This window comes from Rhamphochromis sp. 'chilingali', assembly GCF_963969265.1.
Source record: "Rhamphochromis sp. 'chilingali' genome assembly, chromosome: 11".
Lineage (NCBI taxonomy): Eukaryota > Metazoa > Chordata > Actinopteri > Cichliformes > Cichlidae > Rhamphochromis > Rhamphochromis sp. 'chilingali'.
In genome coordinates, this window is record NC_137938.1 from 24,593,817 (window position 1) to 24,603,023 (window position 9,207).

At 39.6% G+C, this 9,207-nt stretch overlaps 3 long non-coding RNA genes across 3 annotated transcripts; 2 read left to right on the top strand and 1 right to left on the bottom strand.

Moving 5' to 3' along the window:
* Positions 1 to 2,043: 2,043 nt before the first annotated feature.
* LOC308406347 lies at positions 2,044 to 3,816 on the top strand. Its single transcript, XR_013973525.1, has 3 exons — positions 2,044 to 2,439; positions 2,529 to 2,616; positions 3,325 to 3,816. It is a non-coding gene; the product is annotated as an uncharacterized lncRNA (long non-coding RNA).
* A 9-nt stretch (positions 3,817 to 3,825) lies between these two features.
* LOC308406350 lies at positions 3,826 to 5,016 on the top strand. The gene is made up of 2 exons (XR_013973527.1): positions 3,826 to 4,483; positions 4,689 to 5,016. It is a non-coding gene; the product is annotated as an uncharacterized lncRNA (long non-coding RNA).
* A 130-nt stretch (positions 5,017 to 5,146) lies between these two features.
* Positions 5,147 to 6,583, bottom strand: LOC308406349. Its single transcript, XR_013973526.1, has 3 exons — positions 6,442 to 6,583; positions 5,698 to 5,912; positions 5,147 to 5,598 (listed from the first exon to the last, which is right to left on the bottom strand). It is a non-coding gene; the product is annotated as an uncharacterized lncRNA (long non-coding RNA).
* Positions 6,584 to 9,207: the final 2,624 nt, after the last annotated feature.

Here is a 9,207-nt window from a genome sequence, read left to right on the forward strand (position 1 = left end):
AGAAGCACAAAAACAAAAGAAGAATCACAAAAACAAATCAAGAAGCACAAAAACAAAAGAAGAATCACAAAAACAAATTGAGAAGCACAATTACGTTAAGAAAACCGGAAAGGGTAGGTACCAGTCGGCAACAGGAGACATCACTGATTGGACGTCCGCGCTGTTCATCTTTAGAACCGGAAGTTACTCTGCCTGTGGCGCATTTTTTTCAAACATGAACATTAGCGGTGACCCAAACATAGCTGTCGCTATTCGAGAATATTTTGATTCAGGACATACATACGAGGTGATACTGGATATGCTCAAGTAGAGCTGGGCGATATATCGAGTTTTTAAAACATATCGATATATTTTTATACGAGATATAAGATGTGACAATATCCTTTATATCGATATAGTCTATGTTACGTTATAATTATAGTTGTGGAGCCGCAAGTTTGCCTCTCTTTCGTCCACTTTTGTCTCTACGCAACGTTACTCCGCCTCGCCTTCACTGAAGACAACTCCCCCTCCTCCCCCATCGCTTCACGTGCAGGCAGCGACAAGACGGACACGGCAAATCTCCGTTAACGAGTTACTGCGCATCGCCCCATGCGTGGGGCTGGACGGCGTCAACGTGCTAACGAGCTAAACATGCTAACGAGCTAACAGCGCTAACCCTAAAATCCTTTCATTCTCTCAAAAGTTGATAGCGCGCCTTATGTATGAATTCTGGTTGTGCTTGATGGCCGCGAACCGATTTTATGTGGTACACGGCGCTCAGCAATCTGTCAAAAATGTTTGAGTACGACTTTGGTAAGCTACGGAGCTGCACCGCTTGATAGATTGTCGGCGCATTACGGCTACCGAGGAGCTTCGCGGAGTGATACGTACTGTGCATCAACGTAATATTACCGTATTGTGTGTGTATAAGGACCATAAATGGCACCTGTAAGAGAGGTGGTTATGAAGCGGATTTCAAACTCCAGGCTATCAGTCACACAGTAAAACTTGGGAACAGAGCAGCTGTGAAATCTGTCTTTGTTATTACGCTCAGCGTCTTTTAGTTTACATTTTGACTGCACAATTGTGAGCTCTTTGTTTAGCACAAAAACAACCTTGTTTTCTTTTATTTATGGAGCATTATTATTTAATGAATTCTCATAATTTAATTTTGAGTAATTTTTCATGTACATCTGTGCTGTATGTTAATAAAAGTGCCTGTGTGACATCTGGGACACAGCTTTGACTAAGAACTCTCTTTTTGTTCTTACTTTATGGCTTAAAAAAAAAATCGAGATATATATCTTATATCGCCATCCAGCTAAAAAATATCGAGATATGAATTTTGGGTCATATCGCCCAGCCCTATGCTCAAGTGTAATCATGACATTGCAATTAGTATGCGTACACTGAAAACGCATTTAAAAGAATCTGGACTGTACAGACGAGGCAACTATTCTCCACTTCCTGAGGTGAGGCGTGCCATTTTGGCCGAGCTTCGAGGACCAGGACAATTGTTTGGATATCGGACCATGTGGCAAGTTCTCAAACAAAAACACAAGCTGCGTGTCAAGCGTGATGTAGTTATGAGGCTGTTGAGACAACTAAATCCTCAAGGAATCGCTTTGAGAACTCGAAGGAGGTTCACAAGACGCACGTATCACTCCATGGGGCCCAATTACATATGGCATGTAGATGGCTATGATAAACTGAAACCCTTTGGCTTGGCCCTGTCAGGATGTATAGATGGCTTTTCAAGAAGACTGATGTGGCTTGTGTGTGGAGCAACAAACAACAACCCGGCTGTTATAGCTCACAATTATATAAACTGTGTAAAGAGTCTTGGTGTGATACCAATGAGATTACGAACAGACTTCGGGACTGAGAATGGGACTATGGCAGCAATACAGTGTACCCTCCGTCACGCGCACACGGACTATTATGCTGGATCGTCAAGCCACAGTTACGGATCATCTACTGGGAATCAGCGCATCGAGTCATGGTGGTCTTATTTCAGAAGAGGAAGGTGGGTACATTTGTGTCTGGTAGGTGTAAGTGTAACCCAGTGAGTTTACACGACTCAGTAATGCACTACAACATGTTATTGTTAATTGGGATTTATCATTACTCTGTTAATCACTGAGTTGATCAAAAATAAATCAATAATAAAAGATAAATACTATAAATATAAGAATAAAACCCAAAGAGTATATTTAACACCCCTACTGGTTAGGAAGGAACAAGCCCCGCCTTCCCCTGCTCTGTACCGTCACGTGCTCAGACACAGAGAGAGACGGAGGTGCACGAGACCATCACTGATTTTCACCGCCAAGCTTTTCGCTGGAAAATAACTATTAACTTGATAAATTGAGCAAATATCCATACCGGAGATCTGCATGGACCTTGGAGAAACGGACCTGATTTATTGTGAACATTTCGGACCTTGAAACCATCGCGGTGAGTCAGAAGCTGTTAAGCTAACCTTGAAGCTAAAAAGCTAACAAGAAGTTAACAGGGAATATAATGGCCCGATTTCAATGTTGTAGATCTGCGCGGGAGCGGATGAAGTGGACAAGATCCTCTCTGAGAGTTGAACAAGATCCTCTCTGAGAGTTGAACATTAGAAGTGTGCTGGTGAGTTAAACTGGGACTGGGCGAATCAGGCTAATTGAAAAGCTAACTAGCCTAATGCTCATAGCTGTAGCTGACCACGTTTTCACTGTGGGAGAACACACGGGGTTTCTCACTGAGTTCAGCCATTTTGAGCACTCAGCTTGTGTGCTGATGATGTTCTAGTATTACTTGTTGAATATTAAATGCACTAAAATTAGATGATGGAATAAGTTAATGTTGATCTTAAAGGTCATGAATCTACTTTATTTTGTTACATTTGATGCTCGAGCGGCACTGGATAGATGTCAGTGTGTATTCTTACTGTGCTGATACGTTACCACATACTGTAAAACTACAGCCTGTGGGTTTTTGTATATTCTTTTGGTAATTTTATTCTGTACATTGAGTGTAAATAATATATTGCTTCATTGCTATGCAGTGTAAAGCAATGCTCCTGTAATTCAGTTAAAGGGCAATACTGTAAAAAAATAATCTACCATAGTTTATGGTTTATTTCTGATTTCTGATAGAAATGTGCACCTTGACGATAGAATAAGCTGATTGTGATTTAAAGATTGCATTCATGATTAAGATGCACTGTATAGACTATAGTTAGAAATTAGAATTAATGTTTTGTGCTTGTTTTATTATAGCACTTACATTATTTACATATGGCCATGTATATCATTAGAGTGTGAACTGAATTAGTAATAGTCCTGTTGTTTACAGGCTAGGTTTTTTTATGGGATCGTGAGACCTGGATCTCTTCCTGACGAGGAAGATGGCGAGCCTTTCCCTTTGAACCGAACCGAACCACAGCCATTCTGAGTTGGCCCAGAAGGGCAGGTTGCTCTTCTCTCACGAACAATTGCAACAGTGCGGTAGGACGAAATCGCACCAATCACAAACTTTTGACCTGTTGGATTTGACTTGACTGAACACTGACTATTAAGCCGGCAAGACTGACATATCTGAGCTCAGATAGGATTCTGACTGTTATTATTATTGCTGTCACTGTATTTTATTTTATGTTTTCATTCCTGTTCATAAAATGCTGTTAAATTGTTGCTAAATAGTTTAATACAATTCATAGCAACTTTACCTGTGGCTCCAGTCATTCTTCTCCACGCAACTCCCTTTATCCCTCCTGCGAATCTAGCTATTGGCCCATTCTCTCCATCTTACTTTAATTTCCCCTACCCTATCCTGTACTTGGCTACATAAGCTACAGTGAAAGCTGATCAGATCGTTTTTTTTACATGCATTTATTAAGAAAATAGAGTAGCGTCCTGCTGGACGTGTTGAAAAGTTGGATGAGATAGACGTTAACAGCCGTCACTTTATTGCAGGAACTCAAAATGGTCACTGTCAGCTGTTGTGCCGAAATGAGCATGCTTGCCTAGATTTAACGACGCCAATACAAAATGAAAAACTCAGACCAAACTCTCCACTCCTCACAATCAACACACAGAACAGAGTGAAAAGAATACAGCATTTTTAACAAGAACATTACTGCAGGGTCGCTACAATATTTATGGAAAACTAATATGCATTACTTTGTTTGACATCCATTTGTGGCATGTTTTAAATGGGACCAAAATGTAACAAACCCTATAAAATGACCAAGAACAAAGCTAAATTGATTCTTAAATATTAATTATATACCCAGGTCTCAGTTTTGGATGGACTTGTTTGGAGACCTAAGAGACTCTGGAAACTTAAATGGAAGCCACGAACACCAATGCTTGCTGAGATTCTGCTTCAGAGGGGTTCTACAGAAAGACCTGGATGAATGCAAAGACCTCTGGAACAAACACAGGATCCGGCCAAGCAGACTTGCATCGTGTCCAGGGGGGATTCCAAACGAACTCTATCTCTTGCCTCACAGGTATTTGAGTTCTTAACAAAATGAATTAACCTTTTGCATCAAACTAAATGCAAGGTGTTGTTATTGCTTAAGTTGGTTAATATATATTCATAATTTTACACATAAGTATGATACAGCAGTTTATAACATGTCACTGCATGCGTTGATTTATATAGTTCCATATTGTCAGCAAAAAATCCTTCACTGTTCTATTTTCATTTTGCAGATATGGTTCAAGAGACTGTGGACTTGCTGTTGAGGAGAGGGAACTGGATGTGTTTCCCGAGGAGGGGCTACCGGTTGGATTGTGTGGTGATCCAAACATTGAGGAATATTTACAACAGGCTGTACAACAAAACACACTGCAGCAGCCACAAGACTGGGAATCGGCCACAGAACTGTATTTGGCCCTGAAGGACATAGCTGGGTTTTAGATACCAACTGAACTTCAGTTTGTAATGACATTTGTCAGAGTTACTCTGACGAAGACACACACTGTGTCGAAACGTTAGTTTCTTTCCTTTTTTTGCACCTAATAAAACCTTTGGACTTGAGTGCTCCAGCCCTTCTGTTTTTCCTTCATTTTTTTAATGTTAGTAGTGTTTCCTTTCCCTCTTGCTAAATTGAATATAATATTGTTCATAATATACAGCAACTGGCATGAATTTAAATATTAACATTTAACCACAAGGAAACATTTACAATTTTCTTTAATAAAACCATTTACAAATAGTGTCCAGCATTTCTGTCACTTTTCCAACATACACAATATTAAGAAAAAACAACTAAATGTTTAACAATATGGAAGTTGCTTATCACATGAATGTGTTAGGTTCAGCTGCCGTTGGCACACTACTTAACAGGGTAACTCAGTAACTGTAACTTGATGACCTTGCTGATTTAAGAACATCCAAATCCTGGAGCATTTTGAATTCCAAAGTCCATGTTGGCCTTAAAGATGCCATATGAGTCACAGATGGGTAGCTTCAGAGTATTTGCACAGGTGTTTGCAACTGGAAAAGGCGAATCACTTAAAAACTGGATGCATGGTGGTGGTGTCATTCCTGCCGGTGGAACTGCCGTCAGCCCTGTGGCAAACATCATCAAATCTTCCAGACACACTGCTGTTGCCTTCTCTGAAAGAAGAAAGTAAACACTGTAGTACATTACAGAAAATTAATTTCCTTACCTCTCCTTTCATAAAACTATAAACAAATAAAAACGGCCATTCAAACCTTCACAATCAAGGAGATAATCTGCCCAAAAGCCAAGTGTTAGGACCTCCTTATGCCGCTTGTTGCTTCCTGCTGGGCTGAGATCTGGTCTGAACATGCTCTCCAGTTCTGAAGCAGTCAGGGCCTTTGCAGAGAAGCATAGGAGTGGGGCCAGCACACTGGAATGTTTTTGCAGTGCACTTAAAAAATTCAGACTTTCCAGTCCATCTTTAAATCTGCAAAGGATAGACAAATAACTAATAATTGGTTTATAGCTATGACTATTGCAGTCTTCTAAATTGTGTTTAAATGACTTTACCTACTAGATCTTTCATTATAAATTTGGACAGATTTCAAATGCATACACAAAAATAATTAATAGTGCTCATAAATTAACTGTGACAGCAAAAAAAGAAGAGCTCATTGGGATTTCAGCATTTAAAAAAAAAAATAGTGCTTTCACACTGGAATAAACAAGTGTGTCGAAAAAGGGATCACCTCTTTTTATAAATAACTGAAAAATTAATCATGTTGCATGACTGATTATTATGGGTCATTGTGAACAATAAATGTATACTAAATTAGAGTTCTAGTGTCAAAAGGTTAATAGCGTGCAACAGTGGCTCAGGAATTAAGTTGTTGTTCATCAGATCACCGGATGCTACCGAATCAGTTTTTTCATATACATCTGAAGGTCTGAAAATGTCAGTGGCTGCTGTGATGAGCAACTGGCCATCCTGAATTTAAAAGGAGTAATGAGTTTACCGTTGTATGACACTTTGGTTTCTTTCAAGGATGTACCATCTGAGGTATTCCTCCACAAATGCTTGTTTCTCACAAGGCTTGACATTTCTGAGGCATCCAGCAGTTTGGAAGATTGTGCTGTTTTGCAAAATAAGATTATGCAAAGACTCTGATTCAGCTTTCAGGACCTATAAAAAAAAAAAAAAAGGTTTACTGTAAGAAAAACAAAAATAATTTTCACTACTTTTACGATTCATTCAAACATTGGATTAAAGAAATAATCAATTTGTTATTTCACTTGTGTTGTTGGGAGGTGGAAATCTGTCCTTTCAGATTACAGAATCTACCTTGAACCTACTTTCAAGATATGATCCAACACGGATAACTGTTATCCTGATTTAATCTTTTAAACTGGCCCCAAGTGTCTTCTAAGTAAACCCATTCCCTGAGCCTAGGTAATTTTCTACCTGATGTAGAACTTTTGTGATCTCCTCATCTTGCACATCTTCTACAGTGGCGCTGAAACTCTGATTCCCTGTGATGTGGTTGACCAGGTTCTTGGAGAGGAAATGTGGTGCTGGTCCCCCATGCACAATGGATACAGCGATCATCTTTCCTGCTAAAAAGTACTCATCTTGCCTGGCAGCTGTAATACAGGGCACATAATTATCATGGTTAATTGCTATTAAATATGCTAATGAAAAAAATAAGCCAATTTTTATTAAAATTTCCATTGTAATAATTACGGAGAAAACATCCACCTCTTGAATTATATACAAGATAACGGCTCTCTGGAGGTCCATCAAAGATGGGGCGATTTCTCAGACTGCCCATAAGAAGTGTGAGGAATTCACGCCTCGGGCCACCTGTATCCAAACCGTCTTCAAAGCTGCCAGCATCATCATTAAACTTGATGAACATGTCGTAGTTGTCAGAGTATGTGCTGCGTCGAAATCCTCTAACAGCTCCATCCCATACAGCTGACCTTGATATATTGAACCTGCTGACCTTCTTGTGGTCAAGTTCCAGTGCCAAATTTGCAATAATTTCATGTGCCTCCAAATTGGTGTCTGGAGAAAGGGAAACTTATTTTTTAAAGGTGTATATACTTCTCTCATGATTGCATGATGTCTTGTACAGAACAAGATGGCGGTTAATTGGATTCAAATGTTTAAATTACTAACACAGGTTCTTCTGGGGGCTCAGCTTTGGCTTCGTTAGGAGTAGGATCTTCATCATCAATCACAATCGGTTCAAACAGCTGTGTGTAGTTTCTGCAGAGTGAAAACATGTACACAAAGTGTAGATGCAAAAATACAAATGCATAAACATGCAGTTCCACTTTTATAGAACGATTCTACTATTTATTTTTCTGAAGAATCAAATGTAAAAGAGTCAAACTACATACATTTATAATAATTGTGTGTATATATTTTGTGCAAACCTCTGGAATAATTACTCAAGATACAACGCACCTGTAACAGGAGCTCTCGACAGTGAGGCATTCAGTAGTGCCTGTATCGTTTTCTTCTTCCAAATCTATGACCTGGAAATACAGAAAAGAGGATGAATGAAAATTCATATTTGACCAATTGATAATTATTTATCTTAGTTATAACAGAACCATTCACTCTCTTCCACTTATCCAATTCAGGGTCGTGGAGGTGCTGCAGGCCATATCATAGAGACCATAGAGACGTGGGGTACAGCCTTGACAGGACGTCAGTCGCTTGCAGCAATAACACAGAAAGACAGACAACCATTCAGTTTTGCATTCACAAACACAGTCAATTTACAATCACCAGTTAACCTAACATGCATGTCTTTGGACTGTGGGAGGAACTGGAGTACCCAGAGATAACAGGAAAACATGCAAACTCCACAGAGAAAAATGCAGCCTGGATTCAAACCCAGGACCTTCTTGCTTTGAGGATACAGGGCTTACCGATTCTTAATGTGGTGCAGTAGCCATGAAAAGCAGCTGAAACCACTGTTTGCTGAATTTAAAAGTGGAAGTTAGCCTTATTTCTTACAAGTTCTTTAAAGGGGTCACTGGATAACCTGAGTTGGATTAAATGTTACCTAATTACCTTATTAATGTTAAAAAAGCAAGGGCACAAAATTAAAAAGGTAAAGATGCATTTATGTACAAGATAAGTTTTTATGGATCATTTAATTTATTCTGGATGAGCAGTTCAAAGTTAAAAACATTTCAATCGCCTTGCATACAAATGGTTTCCCACATTCTCAAGAAATTATTAAAAGAGAGAGAGGGGGGGGGGAGAGAGAGAGAGAGAGAGAGAGAGAGCGAGCGAGATGGAGCGACCATGCCTCTGTATGGACAGGAAATTATTAGGATTTTAATCATAAGCACTGAGGTATTACGTACTAAGTACTGATTCACGCACAGTATGTGGTGGACAGAGAGAAGTAAAATTTAAAAAAAGAAAGAAAGGAAAGAAAATTGCAGCGTAAGGAGGACAGCCTGAGAAATGAAGCAATTGGAGAAGAAAAGTGGTGAAAAAAATGCAGCATTATAGAGAGGGGGGGGGGGGGGGGATATGGCACTTTAGCGAGGGAGGGGTGGAGGAACTGTTCATTCCAAGGCTTGGCCACATTCCAGTCTGTCTGGCTCTGATTCCAACAGCCTCCTGTTTTTTGCCTTACCTTCACACTCATTGGACCCTGGAGCTGCCTTCTCACTGCCTGATCCAAACTTCAGTCACCAAGGCACCACCTGGTTTAAAAAAAAAACAAAGGAGGAGAAGAGCATTAAACATGTGTCAT